We start from the raw sequence: 15,560 nt of genomic DNA, 5'->3' as shown, positions 1-15,560 counted from the left end.
AACCCAATAGAAAAACTTAGTATTTAACTCTTCACAGATCTCTATAATATTTAACACTCTTGACTCTGCTCTTGACCTTGAGATATTTAACTTCCATCATACCACACTCCACTAGTTTTTCTACCTTATTTCATCTTATCTCCTTGCATGAATCTTTTTACTTGCCTCTAGCCTTTTCGTCTTTAAATTCTATGTATTATCTCTAGACATTTTGATCAGTTCTCAGGAATGAGCAGCAGAAAGACATTAACTGGTATCTTCAGGACAAGCTTCATCCCAAGCTTCAGACTGATACATCCTGCTCCTGCAAGCCACTGACAGACTAGATAGTTGTTCTTTCTATGTAGTTCTACAGCATCCTTTGCTTCTTCTATATACCATAAAGATCACTTTTTATTATCCCTTTTGGTTTAACTGTCTCTGCCATAGACTGTTTCTTAAATGCAGTATTCATGTCCATTTTTTGTTCACTATCTTAACAGCAGGTATTTAATTGTTTTGTTCATGGATTACAGTCTGGTCATGGAAAATGGGGCTTGTGTAACTCAATTAATTTATGAACCATGCCATGTAGGGGCACCCAAGATGGACAGGTCACAGTGAAGAGTTCTGACAAAACATAGTCCACTGGAAGAAAAAGTGACAATCCACTCCAATATTCTTGCCTGGAGAAACCCATCAACAGTATGAAAAGGCAAAAGATATAACACCAGAAGATGAGCCCCTCCTAGGTCTGAAGGTGTCCAATATGCCACTGGGGAAGAGCAGAGGGCAATTACTAATAGCTCCAGAAAGAAGGAAATGATAAGGCAAAAGAAGAAACAACACTCAACTGCAGATGTGTGTGGTGGTAGAAGTCAAGTCCGATGCTGTAAAGAACAATATTGCATAGGAACCTGGAATGTTAAGTTCATGAATCAAGGTAAATTGGATGTAGTCAAGGAAGAGATGGCAAGACTGAACATCTGTATCTTAGGAATCAGTGAACTAAAATGGATGGGAATGGGCGAATTTTAGATGACCATTATATCTACTACTGTGGGCAAGAATCCCTTAAAAGAAATGGGGTAGCCCTCATAGTCAACAAAACTGTCTCAAATGCAACTTCAAAAATGATATAAAGATCTCAGTTTGTTTCCAAGGCAAACCATTCAACACCATAGTAATCCAAATCTGTACCCAAGCCACTGATACTGAAGATCATGAAGCTGACTGGTTCTGTGAAGAGCTATAAAACCTTCTAGAATTAACACAAAAAAGAGATGTCCTTTTCATCAAAGAGGATTGGAATGCAAAAGTAAGAAATCAAGAGATACTCTGAATAACAGGCAAGTTTGGCCCTGGAGTACAAAATGAAGCAGAGCAAAGGCTTATAGTTTTGTCCAGAGAACACACTGGTCATGGCAAACACTCTTTCAACAAAAGAGACAATTCTACACATGAACATCATTAGATGATCAACACTGAAATCAAGTTGATTATGTTCCCTGGAAGGACTGAAGTTGAAGTGCCAATCCTTTGGCCACTTGATTTCAAAGAGCCAGCTCATTGGAAAAGACCCTAAATGCTGGGAAATAATGAGGACAGGAGGAGAAGGGGACGACAGAGGATTAGATGGTTGGGTGGCATCACCACCTCAATGTATAGGAGTTTGAGCCAACTCTGGGAGATAGTGAAGAACAGGGAAACCTGGTATGCTGCAGCGAATGGGGTCACAAAGAGTCAGACACAAGTTAGGGACTGAGCAACAACAATGTTCTTTGCAACAAAAGATAGAAAAGTGCTATACAGTCAGCAAAAACAAGATGTGGAGCTGTCTGTGGCTCGGATCATGAGCTCCTAAATGCAAAATTCAGGCTTAATTTGAAGAAAGTAAGGAAAAACACTAAGCCATTCAGGTATGACCTAAATGAAATTCCTTATGATGATACAGTGGAAGTGACAATTAGATTCCAGGGATTAGACCTAGTAGACAGAGTGCCTGAAGACTATGGACATAAGTTCATAACACTGTACAGGAGGCAGTAACCAAAACCATCCCAAAGAAAAAGAAATGCAAGAAGGCAAAGTGGTTGCCTGAAGAGGCTTTATAAATAGCTGAGAGAAATGAAAGGCAAGGGAGAGGGAAAGATATACCCAACTGAACACAGAGTTCCAGAGAATAGCAAGGAGATATTAAAAAGGGCTTCCCTGGTGGCTCAAATGATAAAGAATCTGACTGCAATGCAGGGGACCTGGGTTTGATCCCTGGGTTTGGAAGATCCCCTGGAGAAGGGAATGGTTACCCACTCCAGTATACTTGCCTGGAGAATTCTCAGAGGAGCCTGGAAAACTATAGTCCATGAGGTCAAGAGATAAAAAGCCCTTCTTAAAAGAACAATGCAAAGAAATAGAGGAAAACAACAGAATGGAAAAGAGTAGAGATCTCTTCAAGAAACCTGGAGATATCAAGGGAACACTTCATGCAAGGATGGACATGAAAAAGGACAGAAACGGTAAGGACCTAACAGAAGCAGAAGAGATTAAGAAAAATTAGCAAGAATATACAGAACTATACAAAAAAGCCTTAATAACCACAGTGGTGTGGTCACTCAACTAGAGGCAAATATCCTGGAATGGGAAGACAAGTGGACCTTTAGGAAGCACTACTACAAAGCTAATGGAGGTGACAGAATTCCAGCTGAGCTATTTAAAATCCTAAAAGATGATGCTGTTGAAGTGCTACATTCAGTATGTCAGCAAATTTGGAAAACTCAACAGTGGCCACAGGACTGGAAAAGATCAGTTTTCATTCCAATCCCCAAAAGGGCAATGCCAAAAAATACTTAAAGAGATGAGAGGACCAGACCACCTTACCTGTCTCCTGAGAAATGTATATGCAGGTCAAGAAACAACAGTTAGAACCAGATGTGAAACAAATGACAGGTTCCAAATTAAGAAAGGAGTAGGACAAGACTGTATATCATCACCCTGTTTATTTATTAATAAAGTGAATGCAGAGTACATCATGAGAAATGCAGGGTTGGATGAATCACAAGTTGGAATCAAGATTGCTGGAGGAAATATCAACAACCTCAGATATGCAGATGACACCACTCTAATGGCAGAAAGTAAAGAGGTACTAAAGGGCCTCTTGATGACAGTGAAAGAGGAGAGTGAAAAAGCTGGCTTGAAATTCAACATTCAAAAAACTAAGATTGTGGCATCCGGTCCCATCACTCCATGGCAAACACAGGGGGAGAATATGGAAGCAGTGACTGACTGTTTTCTTGGGCTCCAAAATCACTGCAGATGATGACTGCTGCTATGAAAGTAAGACGGTTGCTCCGTGGAGGGAAAGCTATGACAAACCTAGACAGCATATTAAAAGGTAGAGATATCACTTTGCTGACAAAGGTCCATATAGTCAAATCTATGGGTTTTCCAGTCTTCAAATAAGTTCTCTGCTTCTGGGACTCCGATAATTCAATTAGTATACTTGATGTTGCTCAGAGATCTCTTAAACTGTCCTCATTTCTTTTCATTCTTCTCTTTTTCTGTCCAGTATCATTGGTTTCCACTATTCTGTCTTTCAGCTTGCTGATTTGTTCCTCGGTATAGGCTACTGTTGATTCCTTCTAGTGTATTTTTCATATCATTTATTGTATTCATCATCTTTTTTTGGTTGTTCTTCATATTTTCCAACTCTGACTTCTGACTCTGTGTGTCCATTTTTCTCTCAAGTTATTTGATCATAACAAATATAATAATTGTTGATCATTACACTGAAATCTTTCTTAGAAAGATTGCCTATCTCCACTTAGTTCCTCTTGTGGTTTTATCTTATTTCTTCCTTTCAAACATGTTCCTCTGTTGCCTCATTTTGCCTAACTTGTTGTTTTATTTCTGTTTCTGATAGATTGTATTTCCTTTCCTTGAAGAAGTGGCCTTTTGCAGATGTCCTATGCACTTTCCTCTTTTCACCAGATATATATATACTATACTACCCTCCCTCCCTCCCTTCCCCCCTCCCTTCCACCCCCCCCCCCCTCTCTCTCTCTCTCTCTCTCTCTCGGGGTGTTTACTATATGAGCTGTATGGTCCCTCCCATTGTAGTGGGCTGACTAATGTGAATGGTCTGGTAGGGTTGGTTGATCCCTGGTCCAGCTGATTGCTAAACCCTACTTTGTGTGGAGCCTGCCAACAGCTGGTTGGCACACTTGTATCACAAACTAGCTGGCTATGAAACCCTAGGAAGCCCTAGGACTAGTACTAGCTCACTGGAGGATGGAGTCTGGGTCAAGAAAATCCTGGGTCTGGTACCCACCCACTAGTGGATGAAGCCAGGTCCTGGCTAGTGGGCCCACCTACTAGTTTGCTGAGCCAAATCTTAGAGTGGCTGCAGAGCCCAGCAGTCTCAGAGTTGATGTCAGGCTGCTGCTGGCTGGGGCCTGTTCCTAACAGCTGGCTGCAGTGTCCAGGGTGTCTGAAAACTTGTGTTGGCCTGCCAGTGGGTAGAGCCTGGGGCTGGTGCTGCCCTGCTGGGGGCAAGCTGGTTCTACAGACGGCATGGCTATCACTATCCTGGGGCTAGTGTTTGCATGCTGGTAAATAAGGCTGGTTCCCAAGATCTCTGCCTACACAGTGTTGTATGGGGCTGAGTCCTGGGCCTTCTGGTGGACAGAGCCATGTCCAGGAGCAGTTGTGGGCCCCCGGGGTCTTAAGTCAGTCTGTCTGCTGTTGGGTGGGGCTGTGTCCCTGTAGTTTAGTTGCTTGGCCTGAAGCATCACAATTATCACTGGTGCTTACAGGCTGCTGGGCGGAGGTTAGGTTGGGTCCTGGCACTAATAAGCTAGAGGGAAGATTCCAAAATGGCGCTTGCCACCACCAGTGTCCATGTGGTAGAATGCTGCTAATGTTTAGTTGCTAAGTTGTGTCTGACTCTCGTGCCCCATGGACTGTAGCACTCCAGGCTCCTCTGTCCATGGGATTTCCCAGGCAAGAATGGAGTGAGTTGCCATTTCCAGGGGATCTTCCAGACCTAGGGATCAAACCCGCATCTCCTCTTTGCAGGCAGATTCTTCACTGCTGAGCCACCAGGGAAACCACATGTGGTAGAATAAGATCCCCAAAATGGCTGCCACCAGTTTGTGTGTCCCCAGGATAAGCTCCAGTTGTTTTTTGTCTCTGTGGAAGACTCTCTAAGATCACCAGGTTGGACTGATTCAGGTTCCTTTTAAATTACTGCTTCTGCCTTGGGTACTAAAGCATGTGAGATTTTATGTGCACCTTTTAAAAGCAGAGTCTCTATCTACGTTTTGGTCTCCTGAAAGTAAGCCCTGCTGGCCTTCAAAGCCAAACATTCTGGGACTTGTCTTCTTGGCACAAAATTATTGGGCAGAGGAGTCCAATATGGGGATCAGACCTCTTGCTCCTTTGAGAAAAATGTCTGCATTAATAATTTTCTCCTGTTCTTGGGTTGCCCACTCAGGGATAGAGAACCTGACTGTACATGTGACTCCATTTCTCCTGTCCGTCCTGCGGTGGTGCTTTCTTTATATCTGCAGTTGTAGAAGATCTGGGAGGTCCTAGTCTTTTCATCAATAGCTTTCCTGTAATAGTTGTAATCTTGGTGTGTCCATAGGAGGAAGTGAGCTCAGAGTCCTTCCTTTCTGCCGCCTTAGCCAGTCTTCTCTGGTCACACATTCCTTTACTGCCTATTTCCAAATCTGTAAAATGGAAATAGTTGTACTTAATAACATCACAGGATTATGTTAATTTGGGTAATGTGAAAGGATTTTATTAACTCCCAAACACTGCTCATTATTATTGTTTTTATCGACTTAATTTTTTAAATTATACAAACTGGACAGAAACCTTTTTTTAGCACTGGATTTCATACTCAAGAACTGTGTTAGAAAATTGAGAAACAAACTAAGCATGTTTCAAGTAGGGTTTTGAAAAAGACAAAAATCCTATTCACATAATGTTTTATTATATCTTCTATAAATGCTGAAGGAATTATAATGAATCACTATTCAGTGAAGGCAATTCTATGGAAATGTGAGATGACATGTCCTAAGTACATTCCTTTCTGATGGTTTACTTAACACAGATGGTTGGAAAGTTAGTTCGCTTAATCTACAAACCTGTCTAAGTACCAGAAGCCTCAAGCCAGCATTTGGCAAGTGCTAGATTCATCAAGTACCAAAACTCTGGAATAGTGATTCAGAAGAAATTGCTATATGATACCAAATATGCAAAAAATAGAGTTAATATTCAACAGTGAAACTTGAATAACTTGACAACTTTATCAGGAAAGTGTCTCCTATTGTGCAGAGGTGAACTATGGCATCCCTTAAATGACAGGAATAGGCAACCATAAAGATCAGTCATAAAGCAGCCTGGGGAACATGGCTGTACTAACATGTTGTTAGTACATAAGAAGTGGGTACAGCACTTCACAGCGAAATAAGAACTTAATTCTAATCCCAACTCTGCCACTAAATGAATGACTCTGGCCAAAACACTTACCCCATGTGAATCTGTTTTCTCAACTGTAAAATGAAAGAATTTCAGATTAGAAAACTTCAAAGTATCTTCTGTCTCGAAAAGAGTATACTTCTGGGATTTAATTACTGTTGAGCCAAATCAGAAACTTCATGAGAGACCATTAGTAACACATGGGAAACTGAACATAAAATAATGAGATGATCACTTAGCATATTTTTTAAAAAGATATTTATTTGTATTAGTTAAATCAGCAACATGTCAAAATATAGTCTGTAGCAAAGCAAACCTTAAGCTGCCTGGAGAATTTGCTTACAAAAGTCTGTGTACATTTTAAAGAAAGTGATCAGGTATAACTCAACATTAGGTAACAGCAACAGGGTGTGGCTCAGAATATGAAGAAATCAAATGAGAGACTGGGGAAAACCCTGTTGCTGAAGTAAATTATTACAAGAATTAACATGTAGCATTCAGCCGAGGCTAAACACGATTTCAGCACAAAATAAATGAAGATCAGTGTCCACTGAAACCATGACTTCCTGTTACCAAACAAAATCACTTCCCTTGAAACTAGGAAAGAAACAAAGCAAAACTACCAGTTCTAGACTGCTTATCCAGAAGCCTAAATTTGATAAACTTTAGTACAAAAATTCTATTTCTACAGCTCTATTGCTGTTGTTGCTTAGTCGCTAAGTCATGTCTGACTCTTTTGCAACCCCCATAAACTATAGCCCACCAGGCTTCTCTATCCAGGGGATTTCCCAGGCAAGAATACTGGACTGGGTTGACATTTCCTTCTCTGGGGTAATCTTTCCAACCCAGGAATTGAACTTGCATCTCCTGTACTGCATGTAGATTCTTTACCACTGAGCCACTAGGGAAGTCTTTCTACAGCTCTATACCAAGTGAATAATCCTTGAGAAAAAATTTCATGCCCAAGAATGTCTGTCATAGGGTTATTTATAAAAAAGAAGGAATTGGGAACAATACAAATTTAAACAAAAGTAACGGTTAAGTAAACTATAGTTATTAATGGAATAAAATTTAGCCACTGAAAATACGGACTTTCTGGGAGCACTGAGAAGTGTTTAAAGTGAGGCCACAAAGCCCGCAAACCAAACATACATAGAACTGCACAAACAATATGCTTTCAGTTGTGTTTAAAAAATATAAATAAAACATGTGGAAAAAGTGATGGGAAGCAAATACATATTAAACCATAGTTTCATATGACTAGTAAAAATGTGGGTAATTTTTGGTACATTTCTGTGTTCCAAATTTTATTTAATGGATATACATTATCTTTAATAATGATTAAATAATTGAGAATACAAAATACATTACCGTATTACTCATTGAAATATTCTTCTAAGGTAAACAGAATAAAAGACAAGGTTATTTAACATGATAACACACAGTCATGGAAATCTTGGAAATGTCCAGAAGTCAGTATTTTAAAAATAGGATGGATTTTAAAGAAACTTCTTCAAAGGAAAAAAAAATTAAATTCTGGGAGATCACTGAGAAATTAATTCTATGATTTTTACTTTTTAAAGGCTTTCCTGGTGGCTCAGTTCGTAAAGAATCTGCCTGGAATACAGGAGGCATGGGTTCAATCCCAGGATCATGAAGATATCCTGGAGAAAGAAATGGCAACCAATGCCAATATTCTTGCCTTGGAAATCCCACAGACAAATCCTGTGCATTGGCAGGGTCTATGGGGTTGCAAAAGAGTCAGACGCAATTTAACTAACATAAGACAGGCTTTAAGGTTTAGATAAAAGGCACCATAGAAAATCAAGAATATGGCTGAACCAGATAATTCTTCTTGAGTATGCAAAATCTTGCCTTCCAGCAACAATTATAACCATATATTAGGAAAATAAAATAATTTACCTAGGATCTCTGCCAGTTAATGAACAACACTAAAAGCTAAATCCAGGTTTCTTGACCATTCTAATGGTATAGAAAATAGACTTTGAATGATAACTTATAAACCAGGAAATGGAGCTTAATGTTTTTCAAAAAATGTCAGTGCTTATAATTACTTTTTAAATTTAAAGCTACCTAAAACCCCTAAACTTGCCAGCACACACACAAGCCCTAGGCAATATTAAATTACTCATTCTTCTTGTTACTTGTTCTTCCAGGTTGGTGCATGTGTATGTATGTGTGTGTGTGTGCTTGTATCTGTGTGTGTTCATGTATAAATCAGGATCCACAGGCACATGCACAGATACAAGTTTCCCTTACTTCCAGCACCACACTGGAGGTATGACTACTTAAACTACTATGAGGCACTGACCTTCCAAAAGGTTTCTCTTAGTAAAAAGAACTTTTAAGATATATCTTAAGGAATCAAATTTTAAATAAATTTTAATAAGAGAAATGTCTCCAATAATGACCCCTTTATCATTTCTACTCTGATTAGCTTATTCCCTGTACAAAAAAAGATCTTCACGACCCAGACAGATCTTCATGACCACTCACCTAAAGCCAGACATCCTGGAATGTGAAGTCAGGTGGGCCTTAGGAAGAATCACTACTGACAAAACTAGTGGAGGTGATGGAATTCCAGTTGAGCTATTTCAAATTCTGACAGATGATGCTGTGAAAGTGCTGCACTCAATATGCCAGCAAATTTGGAAAACTCAGCAGTGGCCATGGAACTGGAAAAGGTCAGTTTTCATTCAAATCCCAAAGAAAGGCAATGCAAAAGAATGCTCAAACTACCGCACAATCGCACTCATCTTACACACTAGCAAAGTGCTGCTCAAAATTCTCGAGGCCAGGCTTCAACAATACGTGAACCATGAACTTCCAGATGTTCAAGCTGGTTTTAGAAAAGGCAGAGGAACCAGAGATCAAATTGCCAACATCCGCTGGATCATCGAAAAAGCAAGAGAGTTCCAGAAAAACATCTATTTCTGCTTTATTGACTATGCCAAAGCCTTTGACTGTGTGGATCACAATAAACTGTGGAAAATACTGAAAGAGATGGGAATATCAGACCACCTGATCTGCCTCTTGAGAAACCTATATGCAGGTCAGGAAGCAACAGTTAGAACTGGACATGGAACAACAGACTGGTTCCAAATAGGAAAAGGAGTACATCAAGGCTATATATTGTCATCCTACTTATTTAACTTATATGCAGAGTACATCACAAGAAATGCCGGGCTGGATGAAGTACAAGCTGGAATCAAGATTGCCAGGAGAAATATCAATCACCTCAGATATGCAGATGACACCACCCTTATGGCAGAAAGTCAAGAAGAACTAAAGAGCCTCTTGATGAAAGTAAAAGAGAGAGGAGAGTGAAAAAGTTGGCTTAAAGCTCGACATTCAGAAAACGAAGATCATGGCATCTGGTCCCATCACTTCATGGGAAATAGATGGGGAAACAGTGGAAACAGTGGCTGACTTTATTTTGGGGGGCTCCAAAATCACTGCAGATGGTGACTGCAGCCATGAAATAAAAAGACGCTTACTTCTTGGAAGGAAAGTTATGACCAACCTACACAGCATGTTAGAAAGCAGAGACATGTCTTTGTCAACAAAGGTCCGTTTAGTCAAGGCTACAGTTTTTCTAGTAGTCATGTATGGATGTGAGAGCTGGACTATAAAGAAAGCTGAGCGCCAAAGAATTGATGCTTTTGAAGTGTGGTGTTGAAGACGACTCTTGAGAGTCCCTTGGACTGCAAGAAGATCCAACCAGTTCATCCTAAAGGAGATCAGTCCTGGGTATTCATTGGAAGGGCTCATGTTGAAGCTAAAACTCCAATACTTCGGCCACCTCATGGGAAGAGCTGACTCATTCGAAAAGACCCTGATGCTGGGAAGGATTGAGGGCCAGAGGAGAAGGGGATGAAAGAGGATTAGATGGTTGGATGGCATCACTAACTCAATGGACATGAGTTTGGGTAAACTCTGGGAGTTGGTGATGGACAGAGAGGCCTGGCGTGCTGCAGTCTGTGGGGTCACAAAGAGTCGGACACGACTGAGCAACTGAACTGAGGTTATTTCCAAACTTTCAAAAACGTCTCTACCATATTGTTTTTTCAAATAAAATTACTCACATTTAGTCTTACATTCAAACATCCTCCAATTTCAGAATCCTATCATAAAATCCTTTTTCTTTTTTTTTTTTGGTACTTTATAGGTTTAGTGGGGAGATGTGAAAGAAAGTAAAAATAAGAAATAGGAAATGGATGAGATTCTTGTTAGTATCTCTGTGTAGCCTCATACAATTTTATAAAGCCTTATAGATGCATGATCTTTTCTATGAATCATCACCCGAAGAGTGACTATTAAATACTCATATAAACATCAAAATTAACAAACATATGCTACATGAAACACCTTTTAGAACAGATCGTATTGTAAAATCAAATAGATGCAATCACAAATGAAAACCCACAGTTTGCAACATTTTAGGAGCCTTCAGATACTTCCAAATTTCAGTTAATGATTTGTCTTTCCTTCGTTATCATTTTATGCTTCATATATTATTTTTCTTTACTGATTTTTATGAATCCTGTATCAAAATTTTAAAAGTAAGATCAATACACAGTTATACTTACATGATTCATTTTAAACTTTATTTTGTTTCACTGTTTTCAAATATTTCAACTAAGTGCTAAAGAATACATTATATAGTTTGTATTAATATATCTATATTAATTAATATAAATGTGATTTATATTAATATTAAAGATATAAATATTAATTATAGTTTATATAGCTATCCATTATCTTTTACTCTGATTAAATATGATTTTAATTATTTTTGTATTTTTGTTTACTTTCAGGAAATTGGAGATGGTGGATTTCACAGAATGGTTCACTTTGGTTTGGTGTAAATAATAAATGTTTTTTTATTTTAAAAATACCCAAATTTTTCACATCTAAACTTTTTCATGGCATGATACAGATTAAAATCTCACTATATGGATAAAAAGAGAGATATGAATTAGTTAAAACCTTTAAAATCAAAGTATTATCAAAGTTTCATTAATTTCAAAAACATGCAGCAAAACAGCAAATCATCCTAAGTAAAATACTTTATTTTTAATAATGTAAAATTTCTGAAGTTTCTTAAATTGTACATTATTAGGTGCTTTAAAGTAGAATATTTAAAAATGGTTCTCTCAGATGTTTTAAATATCTCCTCTTATGATAACTCCTCTTATAATAACTATTTGCATGATTAATAAAAGTATTAAGCAAAATGTTCAGCACAGACCCACTGGTGGAAGACAATTTTCCATGGGTCTCTTGAATTACTAACAATGAGGCACAGGCACTGACTGCCCCTTGGAACAAGATATCATCTCCTCTGGGAAATATGTTTACCCTGTTCTAAAAGGTTTGAGTTTCTAAGCTCAGAGTTACTATCCTTTACACAGCCCAGTGAGAATGCAAGTGGTCACATTCCCCTCTTAACATCACCTTTGCACGAATGGGACTCAGAAAATAAATGTCCACTCTACACAAAATTGTTGATGCTCTAGCAACTATTGCTGTAAGTAATATTCTCTCTTTTAAAAGTCTCTGATCCAGGAGTCTCATGTTTTCTACCAGCATGAAACTGTAGTTTGATAACTTGTTGGCTTGCAACTAGGGTAAAAATATGAGACCCTTAACAGTTGTTGATCCCCATTCATTAGGAGATGGCATATATTTCATAACTGTAAATGTCTATTACTAATCAACATATTTTTCAAATACTGTACATGAGATGTGTTACATGTTTAAATCTTAGAGTTAAAAGTTAATTGACGGTGGTTTAGTCGCTAAACTAAACCACCTTCCCTGGTGGCTCAGATGGTAAAGCATCTGCCTGCAATGTGGGACACCCAGGTTTGATCCCTGGCTCAGGAAGATCCTCTGGAGAAGGAAATGGCAACCCACTCCAGTACACTTGCCTGGAAAATCCCATGGATGGAGGAGCCTGGTGGGCTACAGTCCATGGTGTCGCAAAAAGTTGGACACCATGTTGGACACTTCACTTCAGTCGCTAAGTCGTATCCGACTCTTGCAATCCTATGGACTGTAGCCCGCCAGGCTCCTCGGTCCATGGGATTCTCCAGGAGAGAATACTGGGTAGATTGCCATTTCCATCTCCAGAGGATCTTCCCGAGCCAGGAATTGAACCCGGCTCTCCTGCATTGCAGGCAGATTCTTTATCAACTGAGCAATGAGGGAAGCCCATTAAAAGCTAATTAGACTGAAGCTTTTATACTTCAGACTTTTTCTAATTCCTCTTCATCTGTACCACTACCAGAAAGTATGATAAAGCAAGGAGATGAAACCCAAATTAGATTTTCAATATGTTCTGGAAAAATTTCATTAATACATAGTACCTGAACCATATTATTGGTTCATAATAAAAAGAGATATAAAATTACCAGCAAATTTTCTTATACTATCCTATCTTTATCACAGTAATCAAAAATTGATTTTTTAAAGAAAACATTACATTGAGAAAAATACAGCTTTGTCAAGGTTGCAATAATTTCTCCAGATTTTCTAGTTAATGATCATTAACCAGAAATACAAAACACAAATTTCTGATCTACAGTATCCTCCTGTTCATTTGACACTGTCTTCTACAACAAGGTGAAAGACTGGTAGAAAAGTTCAGTACTGTCCTCAAGTCCTCTGTGAGTAGACCACAGTTTATGCTAAAATGTAAAATTTTACAGATAAAATTAAGATAAAATATAGATACAGAAAGTTAATTCAAGAAGGTGGAGTAGAAGGACATGCACTCACCTCCTCCTGTGAGAGCACCAAAATCACAACTAACTGCAGAACAGCCATTAACAAGAAGATGCTGTAACCCACCAAAAAAGATATTCCATATCCAAAGTCAAAGGAGAAGTTTCAGTGAGACGGTAAGAGGGGCACAATCACGATAAAATCATATCCCATACCTGCCAGGTTGGCAAACCACAAACTTGAGAACAATTATACCACAGAAGTTCTCCCACTGTTGTGAAAGTTCTTAGCCCTACATCAGGCTTCCCAGCCTTGGGGTCCAGCAAGAGGACTAGCAATCCTAAAGGAATCTGACTTTGAAGGCCAGTCAGATTTGACTGTAGGACTTTCACAGGACTGGGGGAAAGAGATTCCACTCTTGAAGAGCACACACAAAATCTTCTACCCACAAGGACCCAGGGGAAAGGAGCAGTGACCCCACAGGAGACTGAAACAAAGCTACTGCTGGTGTTGGAGGGTCTCCTGCAGAGGCGTGGGGCTTCTATGCCTCACTGCAGGGATAAGGGCACTAGATGCAGCAGTTCTAGGAAGTACCCATTGGTTTGAGCCCTCCTGGAGACCACCATTAGCTCCATCATAGAACCTGTAGGCTCCAGGGCTGGGTCAACTCACAACAAAAACTAACAGGGAAGGATCACAGCACCACCCATTAGCAGAAAAGAAAACTGAAGTTTTATGAGGATGTCCCTGCCCAGCACATCAAGGCTCACTCTACCCACCACCACTCCCTTCCATAAGCCTTCCACAAGCTTCTTAGATAGCCTCATCCACAAGAATGCAGACAGCAGAAGAACTACAATCCCACAACATCCAGAATGAAAACCACAATTACAGAAAGTTAAACAAAATGAAAAGGTAGAGAATTATGTCCTGGATGAAGGCCCAAAATAAAATCCCCCTTCAGTTCAGTTCAGTCGCTCAGTCGTGTCCCACTCTTTGCGACCCCATGAATCGCAGCACACGAGGCCTCCCTGTCTATCACCAACTCCCAGAGTTCACTCAGACTCGTGTCCATCGAGTCAGTGATGCCATCCAGCCATCTCATCCTCGGTCGTCCCCTTCTCCTGCCCCCAATCCCTCCCAGCATCAAAGTCTTTTCCAATGAATCAACTCTTCTCATGAGGTGGCCAAAGTACTGGAGTTTCAGCTTTAGCATCCTTTCTTCCAGAGAAATCCCAGGGTTGATCTCCTTCAGAATGGACTGGTTGGATCTCCTTGCAGTCCAAGGGACTCTCAAGAGTCTTCTCCAACACCACAGTTCAAAAGCATCAATTCTTCGGCGCTCAGCCTTCTTCACAGTCCAACTCTCATACATGACTACTGGAAAAACCACAGCCTTGACTAGACGGACCTTAGTCGGCAAAGTAATGTCTCTGCTTTTGAATATACTATCTAGGTTGGTCATAACTTTTCTTCCAAGGAATAAGCGTCTTTTAATTTCATGGCTGCAATCACCATCTGCAGTGATTTTGGAGCCTAAAAAAAAATAAAGTCTGACACTGTTTCCACTGTTTCTCCATCTATTTCCCATGGAGTGATGGGACCAGATGCCATGATCTTCGTTTTCTGATGTTGAGCTTTAAGCCAACTTTTTCACTCTCCTCTTTTACTTTCATCAAGAGGCTTTTTAGTTCCTCTTCACTTTCTGTCATAAGGGTGGTGTCATCTGCATATCTGAGGTTATTGATATTTCTCCCAGCAATCTTGATTCCAGCTTGTGTTTATTCCGGTCCAGTGCTTCTCATGATGTACTCTGCATATAAGTTAAATAAGCAGGGTGACAATATACATCCTTGACGTACTCCTTTTCCTATCTGGAACCAGTCTGTTGTTCCATGTCCAGTTCTAACTATTGCTTCCTGGCCTGCATACAGATTTCTCAAGAGGCAGGTCAGGTGGTCTGGTATTCCCATCTCTTTCAGAATTTTCCATAGTTTCTTGTGATCCACACAGTCAAAGGCTTTGGCATAGTCAATAAAGTAGAAATAGATGTTTTTCTGGAACTCTCTTGCTTTTTCGCCCCCTATAACAAGTAAATGATGTGGAGATAGGCAACCTTCCAGAAAAAGATTTCAGAATGATGATAGTGAATATGATCAGGATCTCAGAAAAATAATGGAGGCAGAGATTGAGAAGATGCAAGAAATGTTTAACAAAGACATAGAGGAATCAAAGAACACAGACGAGTAATACAATAACTGAAATGAAAAATACACTAGAAGAAACCAATAGCAGAATAACTGAGGCAGAAGAATGGATAAGTGACCTGGAATGCAGAATGGTGGAAA

This window comes from Budorcas taxicolor, chromosome 11, assembly GCF_023091745.1.
Source record: "Budorcas taxicolor isolate Tak-1 chromosome 11, Takin1.1, whole genome shotgun sequence".
NCBI lineage: Eukaryota > Metazoa > Chordata > Mammalia > Artiodactyla > Bovidae > Budorcas > Budorcas taxicolor.
The sequence above is the reverse complement of the archived record's forward strand: the minus strand, read 5'-3'. Positions refer to the sequence as shown.